Below are 15,023 nucleotides of genomic sequence, written 5' to 3' on the forward strand. Positions count from 1 at the left end.
TCTCACTCCTTCTAATAAAGAACAGGCTTTAGAACTCTCACTTCTTCTAATAAAGAACAGGCTTTAGAACTCTCACTCCTTCTAATAAAGAACAGGCCTTAGAACTCTCACTCCTTCTAATAAAGAACAGGCCTTAGAACATAGAACTCTCACTCCTTCTAATACAGAACAGGCCTTAGAACTCTCACTCCTTCTAATAAAGAACAGGCCTTAGAACTCTCACTCCTTCTAATAAAGAACAGGCCTTAGAACTCTCACTCCTTCTAATAAAGAACAGGCTTTAGAACTTAGAACTCTCACTCCTTCTAATAAAGAACAGGCCTTAGAACTCTCACTCATTCTAATAAAGAACAGGCTTTAGAACTTAGAACTCTCACTCCTTCTAGTAAAGAACAGGCTTTAGAACTTAGAACTCCCACTCCTTCTAATAAAGAACAGGCTTTAGAACTTAGAACTCTCACTCCTTCTAATAAAGAACAGGCTTTAGAACGTAGAACTCTCACTCCTTCTAATACAGAACAGGCATTAGAACATAGAACTCTCACTCCTTCTAATACAGAACAGGCTTTAGAACTTAGAACTCTCACTCCTTCTAATAAAGAACAGGCTTTAGAACTTAGAACTCCCACTCCTTCTAATAAAGAACAGGCTTTAGAACTTAGAACTCTCACTCCTTCTAATAAAGAACAGGCTTTAGAACGTAGAACTCTCACTCCTTCTAATAAAGAACAGGCTTTAGAACATAGAAATCTCACTCCTTCTAGTAAAGAACAGGCCTTAGAACATAGAACTCTCACTGACTGAAGACTTGGGCAGAGAAAGATCTCAGAGCAGACAGGCGATGCCAGCAGACCTACAGGGAAAACACACAGTAACAGCAGAACAAATCCCATCATTTCCTCATGTGTGGTGTGAGTGGTCCAGAACACGCGTGACACATGGAATATGTTACACATTAATACTGATGGTACAATAGAGACACAGTATACAGACTACTGTAATGGACTACTGTAATAGACACCTATAATAGACTACTATAATAGACTACTGTAATAGACTACTATAATAGACTACTATAATAGACTACTGTAATGGACTACTGTAATAGACACCTATAATAGACTACTATAATAGACTACTATAATAGACTACTATAATAGACTACTGTAATAGACACCTATAATAGACTACTATAATAGACTACTATAATAGAGACACAGTATATAGACTACTATAATAGACTACTATAATAGACTACTATAATAGAGACACAGTATATAGACTACTATAATAGACTACTATAATAGACTACTATAATAGACTACTGTAATGGACTACTGTAATAGACTACTATAATAGACTACTATAATAGACTACTATAATAGAGACACAGTATATAGACTACTATAATAGACTACTATAATAGACTACTATAATAGACTACTATAATAGACTACTGTAATGGACTACTGTAATAGACTACTATAATAGACTACTATAATAGACTACTATAATAGAGACACAGTATATAGACTACTATAATAGACTACTATAATAGACTACTATAATAGACTACTGTAATGGACTACTGTAATAGACTACTATAATAGAGACACAGTATATAGACTACTATAATAGACTACTATAATAGACTACTATAATAGAGACACAGTATATAGACTACTATAATAGACTACTATAATAGACTACTATAATAGACTACTGTAATGGACTACTGTAATAGACTACTATAATAGAGACACAGTATATAGACTACTATAATAGACTACTATAATAGACTACTATAATAGACTACTGTAATGGACTACTGTAATAGACTACTATAATAGACTACTATAATAGACTACTATAATAGAGACACAGTATATAGACTACTATAATAGACTACTATAATAGACTACTATAATAGAGACACAGTATATAGACTACTATAATAGACTACTATAATAGACTACTATAATAGACTACTGTAATGGACTACTGTAATAGACACCTATAATAGACTACTATAATAGACTACTATAATAGAGACACAGTATATAGACTACTATAATAGACTACTATAATAGACTACTATAATAGACTACTGTAATGGACTACTGTAATAGACACCTATAATAGACTACTATAATAGACTACTATAATAGACTACTATAATAGACTACTATAATAGAGACACAGTATATAGACTACTATAATAGACTACTATATATACATGGCTGTCATTACATAACATATGAGTGTCATGTTTCAGAACGTGGTTGTAGTCTGGTTGAATTTTCAACATTCAATCCATTTTATAGGATAAGAAAAGTAGCCATTCTGTCACCATTGCTGACAGCTGCTACACTGATGGGAAATGGTATGAATAGGACTGTGATATGTGGTGGTCTCACCCAGCTGATTGCACTGTCTGTGGTGGTCTCACCCAGCTGATTGCACTGTCTGTGGTGGTCTCACCCAGCTGATTGCACTGTCTGTGGTGGTCTCACCCAGCTGATTGAACTGTCTGTGGTGGTCTCGCCCAGCTGATTGCACTGTCTGTGGTGGTCTCACCCAGCTGATTGCACTGTCTGTGGTGGTCTCGCCCAGCTGATTGCACTGTCTGTGGTGGTCTCACCCAGCTGATTGCACTGTCTGTGGTGGTCTCACCCAGCTGATTGAACTGTCTGTGGTGGTCTCGCCCAGCTGATTGCACTGTCTGTGGTGGTCTCACCCAGCTGATTGCACTGTCTGTGGTGGTCTCACCCAGCTGATTGCACTGTCTGTGGTGGTCTCGCCCAGCTGATTGCACTGTCTGTGGTGGTCTCACCCAGCTGATTGCACTGTCTGTGGTGGTCTCACCCAGCTGATTGCACTGTCTGTGGTGGTCTCACCCAGCTGATTGCACTGTCTGTGGTGGTCTCGCCCAGCTGATTGCACTGTCTGTGGGGGTCTCGCCCAGCTGATTGCACTGTCTGTGGTGGTCTCGCCCAGCTGATTGCACTGTCTGTGGTGGTCTCGCCCAGCTGATTGCACTGTCTGTGGTGGTCTCGCCCAGCTGATTGCACTGTCTGTGGTGGTCTCGCTCAGCTGATTGCACTGTCTGTGGTGGTCTCGCCCAGCTGATTGCACTGTCTGTGGTGGTCTCGCCCAGCTGATTGCACTGTCTGTGGTGGTCTCACCCAGCTGATTGCACTGTCTGTGGTGGTCTCACCCAGCTGATTGCACTGTCTGTGGTGGTCTCACCCAGCTGATTGCACTGTCTGTGGTGGTCTCACCCAGCTGATTGCACTGTCTGTGGTGGTCTCGCCCAGCTGATTGCACTGTCTGTGGTGGTCTCGCCCAGCTGATTGCACTGTCTGTGGTGGTCTCGCCCAGCTGATTGCACTGTCTGTGGTGGTCTCGCCCAGCTGATTGCACTGTCTGTGGTGGTCTCGCCCAGCTGATTGCACTGTCTGTGGTGGTCTCACCCAGCTGATTGCACTGTCTGTGGTGGTCTCACCCAGCTGATTGCACTGTCTGTGGTGGTCTCACCCAGCTGATTGCACTGTCTGTGGTGGTCTCACCCAGCTGATTGCACTGTCTGTGGTGGTCTCACCCAGCTGATTGCACTGTCTGTGGTGGTCTCACCCAGCTGATTGCACTGTCTGTGGGGGTCTCACCCAGCTGATTGCACTGTCTGTGGTGGTCTCACCCAGCTGATTGCACTGTCTGTGGGGGTCTCACCCAGCTGATTGCACTGTCTGTGGTGGTCTCGCCCAGCTGATTGCACTGTCTGTGGTGGTCTCGCCCAGCTGATTGCAATGTCTGTGGTGGTCTCGCCCAGCTGATTGCACTGTCTGTGGTGGTCTCGCCCAGCTGATTGCACTGTCTGTGGTGGTCTCACCCAGCTGATTGCACTGTCTGTGGTGGTCTCACCCAGCTGATTGCACTGTCTGTGGTGGTCTCACCCAGCTGATTGCACTGTCTGTGGTGGTCTCGCCCAGCTGATTGCACTGTCTGTGGTGGTCTCACCCAGCTGATTGCACTGTCTGTGGTGGTCTCGCCCAGCTGATTGCACTGTCTGTGGTGGTCTCACCCAGCTGATTGCACTGTCTGTGGTGGTCTCACCCAGCTGATTGCACTGTCTGTGGTGGTCTCACCCAGCTGATTGCACTGTCTGTGGTGGTCTCGCCCAGCTGATTGCACTGTCTGTGGTGGTCTCGCCCAGCTGATTGCACTGTCTGTGGTGGTCTCGCCCAGCTGATTGCACTGTCTGTGGTGGTCTCGCCCAGCTGATTGCACTGTCTGTGGTGGTCTCACCCAGCTGATTGCACTGTCTGTGGTGGTCTCGCCCAGCTGATTGCACTGTCTGTGGTGGTCTCGCCCAGCTGATTGCACTGTCTGTGGTGGTCTCGCCCAGCTGATTGCACTGTCTGTGGTGGTCTCGCCCAGCTGATTGCACTGTCTGTGGTGGTCTCGCCCAGCTGATTGCACTGTCTGTGGTGGTCTCGCCCAGCTGATTGCACTGTCTGTGGTGGTCTCGCCCAGCTGATTGCACTGTCTGTGGTGGTCTCGCCCAGCTGATTGCACTGTCTGTGGTGGTCTCACCCAGCTGATTGCACTGTCTGTGGTGGTCTCACCCAGCTGATTGCACTGTCTGTGGTGGTCTCACCCAGCTGATTGCACTGTCTGTGGTGGTCTCACCCAGCTGATTGCACTGTCTGTGGTGGTCTCGCCCAGCTGATTGCACTGTCTGTGGTGGTCTCGCCCAGCTGATTGCACTGTCTGTGGTGGTCTCGCCCAGCTGATTGCACTGTCTGTGGTGGTCTCGCCCAGCTGATTGCACTGTCTGTGGTGGTCTCGCCCAGCTGATTGCACTGTCTGTGGTGGTCTCACCCAGCTGATTGCACTGTCTGTGGTGGTCTCACCCAGCTGATTGCACTGTCTGTGGTGGTCTCACCCAGCTGATTGCACTGTCTGTGGTGGTCTCACCCAGCTGATTGCACTGTCTGTGGTGGTCTCACCCAGCTGATTGCACTGTCTGTGGTGGTCTCACCCAGCTGATTGCACTGTCTGTGGGGGTCTCACCCAGCTGATTGCACTGTCTGTGGTGGTCTCACCCAGCTGATTGCACTGTCTGTGGGGGTCTCACCCAGCTGATTGCACTGTCTGTGGTGGTCTCGCCCAGCTGATTGCACTGTCTGTGGTGGTCTCGCCCAGCTGATTGCAATGTCTGTGGTGGTCTCGCCCAGCTGATTGCACTGTCTGTGGTGGTCTCGCCCAGCTGATTGCACTGTCTGTGGTGGTCTCACCCAGCTGATTGCACTGTCTGTGGTGGTCTCACCCAGCTGATTGCACTGTCTGTGGTGGTCTCACCCAGCTGATTGCACTGTCTGTGGTGGTCTCGCCCAGCTGATTGCACTGTCTGTGGTGGTCTCACCCAGCTGATTGCACTGTCTGTGGTGGTCTCGCCCAGCTGATTGCACTGTCTGTGGTGGTCTCACCCAGCTGATTGCACTGTCTGTGGTGGTCTCACCCAGCTGATTGCACTGTCTGTGGTGGTCTCACCCAGCTGATTGCACTGTCTGTGGTGGTCTCGCCCAGCTGATTGCACTGTCTGTGGTGGTCTCGCCCAGCTGATTGCACTGTCTGTGGTGGTCTCGCCCAGCTGATTGCACTGTCTGTGGTGGTCTCGCCCAGCTGATTGCACTGTCTGTGGTGGTCTCACCCAGCTGATTGCACTGTCTGTGGTGGTCTCGCCCAGCTGATTGCACTGTCTGTGGTGGTCTCGCCCAGCTGATTGCACTGTCTGTGGTGGTCTCGCCCAGCTGATTGCACTGTCTGTGGTGGTCTCGCCCAGCTGATTGCACTGTCTGTGGTGGTCTCGCCCAGCTGATTGCACTGTCTGTGGTGGTCTCGCCCAGCTGATTGCACTGTCTGTGGTGGTCTCGCCCAGCTGATTGCACTGTCTGTGGTGGTCTCGCCCAGCTGATTGCACTGTCTGTGGTGGTCTCACCCAGCTGATTGCACTGTCTGTGGTGGTCTCACCCAGCTGATTGCACTGTCTGTGGTGGTCTCACCCAGCTGATTGCACTGTCTGTGGTGGTCTCGCCCAGCTGATTGCACTGTCTGTGGTGGTCTCGCCCAGCTGATTGCACTGTCTGTGGTGGTCTCGCCCAGCTGATTGCACTGTCTGTGGTGGTCTCGCCCAGCTGATTGCACTGTCTGTGGTGGTCTCGCCCAGCTGATTGCACTGTCTGTGGTGGTCTCGCCCAGCTGATTGCACTGTCTGTGGTGGTCTCGCCCAGCTGATTGCACTGTCTGTGGTGGTCTCGCCCAGCTGATTGCACTGTCTGTGGTGGTCTCGCCCAGCTGATTGCACTGTCTGTGGTGGTCTCGCCCAGCTGATTGCACTGTCTGTGGTGGTCTCGCCCAGCTGATTGCACTGTCTGTGGTGGTCTCGCCCAGCTGATTGCACTGTCTGTGGTGGTCTCGCCCAGCTGATTGCACTGTCTGTGGTGGTCTCGCCCAGCTGATTGCACTGTCTGTGGTGGTCTCGCCCAGCTGATTGCACTGTCTGTGGTGGTCTCACCCAGCTGATTGCACTGTCTGTGGTGGTCTCACCCAGCTGATTGCACTGTCTGTGGTGGTCTCACCCAGCTGATTGCACTGTCTGTGGTGGTCTCACCCAGCTGATTGCACTGTCTGTGGTGGTCTCGCCCAGCTGATTGCACTGTCTGTGGTGGTCTCACCCAGCTGATTGCACTGTCTGTGGTGGTCTCACCCAGCTGATTGCACTGTCTGTGGGGGTCTCACCCAGCTGATTGCACTGTCTGTGGTGGTCTCACCCAGCTGATTGCACTGTCTGTGGTGGTCTCACCCAGCTGATTGCACTGTCTGTGGTGGTCTCACCCAGCTGATTGCACTGTCTGTGGTGGTCTCACCCAGCTGATTGCACTGTCTGTGGTGGTCTCACCCAGCTGATTGCACTGTCTGTGGGGGTCTCACCCAGCTGATTGCACTGTCTGTGGTGGTCTCACCCAGCTGATTGCACTGTCTGTGGTGGTCTCACCCAGCTGATTGCACTGTCTGTGGGGGTCTCACCCAGCTGATTGCACTGTCTGTGGTGGTCTCACCCAGCTGATTGCACTGTCTGTGGTGGTCTCGCCCAGCTGATTGCACTGTCTGTGGTGGTCTCACCCAGCTGATTGCACTGTCTGTGGTGGTCTCACCCAGCTGATTGCACTGTCTGTGGTGGTCTCACCCAGCTGATTGCACTGTCTGTGGTGGTCTCACCCAGCTGATTGCACTGTCTGTGGTGGTCTCACCCAGCTGATTGCACTGTCTGTGGTGGTCTCGCCCAGCTGATTGCACTGTCTGTGGTGGTCTCACCCAGCTGATTGCACTGTCTGTGGTGGTCTCACCCAGCTGATTGCACTGTCTGTGGGGGTCTCACCCAGCTGATTGCACTGTCTGTGGTGGTCTCACCCAGCTGATTGCACTGTCTGTGGTGGTCTCACCCAGCTGATTGCACTGTCTGTGGTGGTCTCACCCAGCTGATTGCACTGTCTGTGGTGGTCTCACCCAGCTGATTGCACTGTCTGTGGTGGTCTCACCCAGCTGATTGCACTGTCTGTGGGGGTCTCACCCAGCTGATTGCACTCACTGTAAGTGGATGAGACTGAATGTCTCATTCCGTTTTTCTGTCATTATTACAGGCGTATATTTTACTCTCAAGTATCCTCTCTCTTATCACTGTGAGAATCACAGCTCAACAACATCAGTGGTGACAGTTGACGTGACACACCCCTCTGTGGACACGGTGTGTGTGTGTGTGTGTGTGTGTGTGTGTGTGTGTGTGTGTGTGTGTGTGTGTGTGTGTGTGTGTGTGTGTGTGTGTGTGTGTGTGTGTGTGTGTTTGATGCAGCCTGTAAAGGCATCGTACAGACCCATTGATCAGGGCCAAACAGGATACAGGAAGTGCTGTAGTACTGACAGGAACAGAAAGTGAAGATAGTGAGGTTCTGAGTGGTAGGGAGGATCTGAGGTCATACTGGACAGACAGACAGACAGACAGACAGACAGACAGACAGACAGACAGACAGACATACAGACAGGGAGGTTCTGAGTGGTAGGGAGGATCTGAGGTCATACTGGACAGACAGACAGACAGACAGGGAGGTTCTGAGTGGTAGGGAGGATCTGAGGTCATACTGGACAGACAGACAGATAGTGAGGTTCTGAGTGGTAGGGAGGATCTGTCAGTGGGAGACGTCCTACTATGAGGTCATACTGGACTGTGGTATGATTGGACAGACAGACAGACAGACAGACAGAAAAAAGTTGATGTCTTGAAAGAGCTCCCCCTGGTGGATAATGACTGTAAAGTTGTTGTCTTGAAAGAACTCCCCCTGGTGGTCAATGATTAATGTTGTTGTCTTGAAAGAGCTCCCCCCTGGTGGTTAATGACTAATGTTGTTGTCTTGAAAGAACTCCCCCTGGTGGATAATGACTGTAATGTTGTTGTCTTGAATGAGCTCCCCCTGGTGGATAATGACTAAAATGTTGTTGTCTTGAAAGAGCTCCCCTTGGTGGATAATGACTGTAAAGTTGATGTCTTGAAAGAGCTCCCCCTGGTGGATAATGACTGTAAAGTTGTTGTCTTGAAAGAGCTCCCCCTGGTGGATAATGACTGTAAAGTTGTTGTCTTGAAAGAACTCCCCCTGGTGGTTAATGATTAATGTTGTTGTATTGAAAGCGCTCCCCCTGCTGGTTAATGACTAATGTTGATGTCTTGAAAGAGCTCCCCCTGGTGGATAATGACTGTAATGTTGTTGTCTTGAAAGAACTCCCCCTGCTGGTTAATGACTAATGTTGATGTCTTGAAAGAGCTCCCCCTGGTGGATAATGACTGTAATGTTGTTGTCTTGAAAGAGCTCCCCCTGGTGGTTAATGACTAATGTTGTTGTCTTGAAAGAGCTCCCCCTGGTGGATAATGACTAATGTTGTTGTCTTGAAAGAGCTCCCCCCTGGTGGTTAATGACTAATGTTGTTGTCTTGAAAGAACTCCCCCTGGTGGATAATGACTAATGTTGTTGTCTTGAAAGAGCTCCCCCTGGTGGTTAATGACTAATGTTGTTGTCTTGAAAGAGCTCCCCCTGGTGGTTAAAGGCTAGGTATAATAAACATTACCACGCGACATATGGATGGATTTGCATCAAAAGTACCAATCTAACGTTACGCCAATTTAAAAAAATATATATTTTTACAGAATTCTGAAGAATGGCGAAGTCATGTTGTAATATACAGTTGAAGTCGGAAGTTTACATACACTTCGGTTGGAGTCATTAAAACTCAATTTTCAACCACTCCAAAAATGTCTTGTTAACAATCTGTCGTTTTGGCAAGTGGGTTAGGACATCTACTTTGTGCAGGACACAAGTCATTTTTACAGATGGATTATTTCACATATAATTCACTGTATCACAATTCCAGTGGGTCAGAAGATTACATACACTAAGTTGACGGTGCCTTTAAACTGCTTGGAAAATTCCAGAAAATGATGTAATGGCTTTAGACGCTTCTGATAGGCTAATTGACATAATATGATAATTATACTACTACTATACCACTATTATACTACTTCTACTATACTACTACTATTATACTTCTACTACTACTACTACTACTACTATTACTACTACTACTACTACCACTATATCACTATTATACTACTACTATACTACTACTGCTGCTATACAGCTACTAAAACTATACCACTATTATACTGCTACTACAATACTACTACTACTACTACTACTACTACTACTACTACTACTACTACTACCACTACTACTACTATACTAATATACTACTACCACTACTATATTACTATTATGCTATTACTACACTACTACTACTGCATACTGCTACTACTAATAACAATAATACTATACTACTATACTAATATTATACAGCTACTACTATACTACTACTTCTACTACTACTACTACTGCTACACTGCTACTACTACTATTCTACTATTATACTACTATTACACTACTACTACGACCACTATACAACTTCTACTATACTACTACCACCACTACCACCACTACGACTACTGCCACTACTACCACTACTACTACTACTATACTACCACTACTACTACTACTACTACTACTACTACTACTACTACTACCACCACTACTACTACCACCACTACTGTTACTATACTAGTACTACTACTACTAAACTATTACTACTACTACCACCACTACTGTTACTACCACTACTACTACTACTACTACTACTACAACTATTACTATTACTACTACTACTACTATACTATTACTGCTACTACTACTACTACTACTACTACTACCACCACTACTGTTACTACCACTACTACTACTACTACTACTGCTATACTCATTCTACTACTACTATTACTACTACTACTACCACCACCACTACTACTACTACTACTACTACTACTACTACTACCACCAATACTGTTACTACCACTACTACTACTGCTATACTAATACTATTACTATTTCTACTACCACTACTACTACTACTATACTACTACTATAATATTACTACTACTATACTACTACTATACTATTACCACTACTACTACTACTACTACTATACTGCTACTATACTATTACTACTATACTACTACTACTACTATACTACTACTATACTATAACTATTACTACTGCTACTATACTACTACTATACTACTACTACTACTACTATACTACTACTATACTATTACCACTACTACTACTACTACTACTATACTGCTACTATACTATTACTACTATACTACTACTACTACTATACTACTACTATACTATAACTATTACTACTGCTACTATACTACTACTATACTACTACTACTACTACTATACTACTACTATACTATTACCACTACTACTACTACTACTACTATACTATAACTATTACTACTGCTACTATACTACTACTATACTACTACTACTACTACTATACTATAACTATTACTACTGCTACTATACTACTACTATACTACTACTACTACTACTATACTACTACTATACTATTACTACTATACTACCACTACTACTATACGACTACTATACGACTACTATACTACTACTATATTATTACTACTATACTACCACTACTACTATACTACTACTATACTATTACTACTACTACTAGTACTACCTCTACTACCACAACCATCATTAAACTGCTATCATTTCCATCACCCCTTCTACCCGTTCCTCTACTTTTTGGAATACTAATAACAACAACAACAATAATAATAATAATAATAACAACAATAATAATAATAATAATAATAATAATAATAATAATAACAACAACAACAACAATAATAATAATAACAACAATAATAATAATAATAATAATAATAATACCAACAACAATAATAATAACAATAATAATAACAATAATAACAACAACAACAATAATAATAATAACAACAATAATAACAACAACAACAACAACAACAACAACAACAACAACAACAACAACAACAACAACAACAACAACACTGTCAAAAACAATAATTCCATTAATAATAGTTATAATAATAATAACAATAATACTAATGATAATTAAATGCAGATGTTATTATTCAGTATCCCTCAGGCTATGGCAGGCTAATACACATTTGGCTGTAAGAGGAGCTGTTGCTCCTTCTCCCGTGAGTGTTTGTTGTTTTTCCTCTGAGTTTAATCATTTAACATTTGGAATAAATGTAGACATTTCTGTGAATAATGAATAAGTCCATCTCTGTCTCTACCTCCCCTGTCTTGCAGTGACGCTCCTCTTTGGGTAGCCATGTCTTTTTATGTCTGCCAGTTTCCATTGCCAATCGGTGGTCACTCAGCCTGTACTTGTTAAGGGATCTGTCTCTGCTTCGTATTTATGAACAGAGTAGAGATAATCAGTCTATTTCTCTGTTCAGGGCCAGATAGACATTTGGTTGGTTATTGGATTTAGTTTGAGTTTTTCCAATGTTGTAAATATGAGTCATTTGATTTGTTCATGATTTTGTTTATTTTAATTCTTTCTTTTGAAGCAGTGCTGGTGTCAGCTTGGTTGGTGAGGTCCAACACCAGCTGACTGAGAGGGCTCGTTTCTGGGCTCAGCTCTTGGGTTTGAAGTACTTTAAATTGCAGACTTGAATTTAGCCAACATTTTTATGAACGTTTTTTTTGTTACTTTCATTACAACTGGAAAGCGGCCCAGTTCTGCCTGGCGTATTTCTATTTCCTTTTATTAAGTCATACGGTGTTTACGTCCCTCTCCGGCCTCGAGGTCATCAGGCTGCTGGTTATCCCGCACACCTGTCACCATCGTCACGCTCACCTGCACCTCATGACACTCACCTGGACTCCATCACCTTGATTATCTTCCCTACATCTATCACTCACCTGGACTCCATCACCTTGATTATCTTCCCTGTATCTGTCACTCACCTGCACTCCATCACCTTGATTATCTTCCCTGTATGTGTCACCTCCCCTTGGTTCTTTCCTCAGGTGTAATTGCCTCTTGTTTACTGTCGGTGCGTTGTTGGTGTTTGTTTTGTTTATTTATTAAAACACTCGCTGGACTTGCTACCCGACTTCAGGGAACTAATGAAGCAGTTAGTACCATGTTGAACAATTTATGCATTTTGCATCTCAGGTGTGCTATTTTTTTCATCATTTTATTTCTGATATTATCTAGACCACAAGCCTTCTTTGGTTTTATAGATTGGAGTTTTTCATTTAGTTCTTGTTGGGTTATTGGATAATCTAATGGATTTTGGTTGTTTATAATGACTGATTCAAGTATGTTCAGTTTTTCTTGATTTTCTAATTGGTTCTGTTGTAAGTGTTTTTATGGGATGTTTTTGTATAGATAATCAAAATAAGTTTTCCAAATTCCTTCATCTTGTATGGCTAATTATTGTGGCTTTGTCATGCTTAAATTGTTCCATATGTCCCAGAACTGATTTTGGTCAATTGCATTCTCTGTCCCTCTCTGTCTCTCTCTTTCCCTCCTCTCTCTGTCTCTCTGTCCCTTTCTCTCTGTCCCACTCTCTGTCTCTCTGTCCCTGTCTCTCTGTCCCTCCCTCTCTCTCTCTCTTTCCCTCCTATCTATGTCTCTCTGTCTCTCTCTCTGTCTCTCTTTCCCTACTCTCTCTTTCCCTCCTCTCTCTGTCTCTCTGTCCCTCTCTCTCTGTCTCTCTCCCAATATGAATGTGGGAAGGGACAGGTTTCTCTGTGCCAGGGGGTTATGAAGGGTCTCATGATAGTGCTGTCTGTGTAAGGCCAGGGGGTGATGAAGGGTCTCATGATAGTGCTGTCTGTGTAAGGCCAGGGGGTGATGAAGGGTCTCCTGATAGCACTGTCTGTGTAAGGCCAGGGGGTTATGAAGGGTCTCATGATAGTGCTGTCTGTGTAAGGCCAGGGGGTTATGAAGGGTCTCCTGATAGTGCTGTCTGTGTAAGGCCAGGGGGTGATGAAGGGTCTCATGATAGTGCTGTCTGTGTATGCAGATGGTGTGACAGTTTTTATTACAGGGGTTGAGGATGTTACGGTTCTCAAACGCTCTAAAGGTGTATGAGGGGGCCTCCTGTAGGCAGGTCAGCATCAGATAGGGTCCACTCCACGGTTACCAGGTCAGCATCAGATAGGGTCCACTCCACGGTTACCAGGTCAGCATCAGATAGGGTCCACTCCACGGTTACCAGGTCAGCATCAGATAGTGTCCGCTCCACGGTTACCAGGTCAGCATCAGATAGGGTCCACTCCACGGTTACCAGGTCAGCATCAGATAGGGTCCACTCCACAGTTACCAGGTCAGCATCAGATAGGGTCCACTCCACGGTTACCAGGTCAGCATCAGATAGTGTCCGCTCCACGGTTACCAGGTCAGCATCAGATAGGGTCCACTCCACGGTTACCAGGTCAGCATCAGATAGTGTCCGCTCCACGGTTACCAGGTCAGCATCAGATAGGGTCCACTCCACGGTTACCAGGTCAGCATCAGATAGGGTCCACTCCACGGTTACCAGGTCAGCATCAGATAGTGTCCGCTCCACGGTTACCAGGTCAGCATCAGATAGGGTCCACTCCACGGTTACCAGGTCAGCATCAGATAGGGTCCACTCCACTGTTACCAGGTCAGCATCAGATAGGGTCCACTCCACGGTTACCAGGTCAGCATCAGATAGGGTCCACTCCACGGTTACCAGGTCAGCATCAGATAGGGTCCACTCCACGGTTACCAGGTCAGCATCAGATAGTGTCCGCTCCACGGTTACCAGGTCAGCATCAGATAGGGTCCACTCCACGGTTACCAGGTCAGCATCAGATAGGGTCCACTCCACGGTTACCAGGTCAGCATCAGATAGTGTCCGCTCCACGGTTACCAGGTCAGCATCAGATAGGGTCCACTCCACGGTTACCAGGTCAGCATCAGATAGGGTCCACTCCACGGTTACCAGGTCAGCATCAGATAGTGTCCGCTCCACGGTTACCAGGTCAGCATCAGATAGGGTCCACTCCACTGTTACCAGGTCAACATCAGATAGGGTCCACTCCACGGTTACCAGGTCAGCATCAGATAGGGTCCACTCCACGGTTACCAGGTCAGCATCAGATAGGGTCCACTCCACGGTTACCAGGGGGGTTTCAGATAGGGTCCACTCCACGGTTACCAGGTCAGCATCAGATAGGGTCCACTCCATGGTTACCAGGTCAGCATCAGATAGGGTCCACTCCACTGTTACCAGGTCAACATCAGATAGGGTCCGCTCCACGGTTACCAGGTCAGCATCAGATAGGGTCCACTCCACGGTTACCAGGTCAGCATTAGATAGGGTCCACTCCATGGTTACCAGGTCAGCATCAGATAGGGTCCACTCCACGGTTACCAGGTCAGCATCAGATAGGGTCCACTCCACGGTTACCAGGGGGGTTTCAGATAGGGTCCACTCCACGGTTACCAGGTCAGCATCAGAT

The sequence above is a fragment of the Oncorhynchus mykiss genome, chromosome 15 (genome assembly GCF_013265735.2).
Source record: "Oncorhynchus mykiss isolate Arlee chromosome 15, USDA_OmykA_1.1, whole genome shotgun sequence".
Classification (NCBI taxonomy): domain Eukaryota; kingdom Metazoa; phylum Chordata; class Actinopteri; order Salmoniformes; family Salmonidae; genus Oncorhynchus; species Oncorhynchus mykiss.